Source organism: Dasypus novemcinctus, unplaced genomic scaffold, assembly GCF_030445035.2.
Source record: "Dasypus novemcinctus isolate mDasNov1 unplaced genomic scaffold, mDasNov1.1.hap2 scaffold_206, whole genome shotgun sequence".
Lineage (NCBI taxonomy): Eukaryota > Metazoa > Chordata > Mammalia > Cingulata > Dasypodidae > Dasypus > Dasypus novemcinctus.
The window spans coordinates 43,322-44,146 of record NW_026688180.1 but is presented as its reverse complement, the minus strand read 5'-3'; positions in this window follow the sequence as shown (position 1 = coordinate 44,146).

Below are 825 nucleotides of genomic sequence, written 5' to 3'. Positions count from 1 at the left end.
CTTTATGGCCTAGTATCTGTAAGTTCCTACCCCAAATAAACACCCTGTATAGAAACCAAGCAATTTCTGGTATTTTGCATCAGCACCACCTTGGCTGAAAACTCACTGACTTAAGAATTTCTTTCCCATAACTATCAAGGTCATTATAATATGGTGAATGAGACTGTTCATGAATTCCAGGGAAGAAGAGGTTAAACAGCTGTTTTAGTATCTAGCTGTGCGGGCAAGTCAGCGACATCCTCGGGGGCCATTTCTCAGCCTTGCCTCCCCCCCTCACCTTGGTGTGCAGAGGCTTCATGTCTCCATTCTAGAACCCTGGGAGGCGTAGGTCTAATGGAACAGCCTGAGCACACCTTGTGACCCAAACACGGAACAGAGGCCCCAGCTGCTTCTCAGGGTGGGAACTGCACAGAGGTTGTGTGGTACCTGCTTCGTCCTCAGGGGAAGGCCCGCTCCCCACTGGACGTCCTGCCTCTCCAAAGCAAAGCTGTGTGTGGGGAGCTGCCGTCCCACAGCCTGACCTGAGCCGTGGACCTCCTCGGGGGACCGGCAAGGAGGGTGTCTCTTCCCGGGCCCTTTGGGTGCTCTGTGCTGAAGAAGTCATAAAGCGGTCAGTGCTGGAAAAAAATAAGAGTCAGTGTTAAACCAGGCAATGCTGGGCAGTTACTTGGGTGCAGATTTAGCTTAATGAGTCAGTAGCAAAGCCGACGCACTCACAGCCATCCAGGCTGACTGATCCAAACCATTTCAGAGATCACTGAGCAAAGACTGCTGAGGACTGGACAGTGAGAGGAAAAGGCTAACCACAAAGGTGCAAATCTGTGA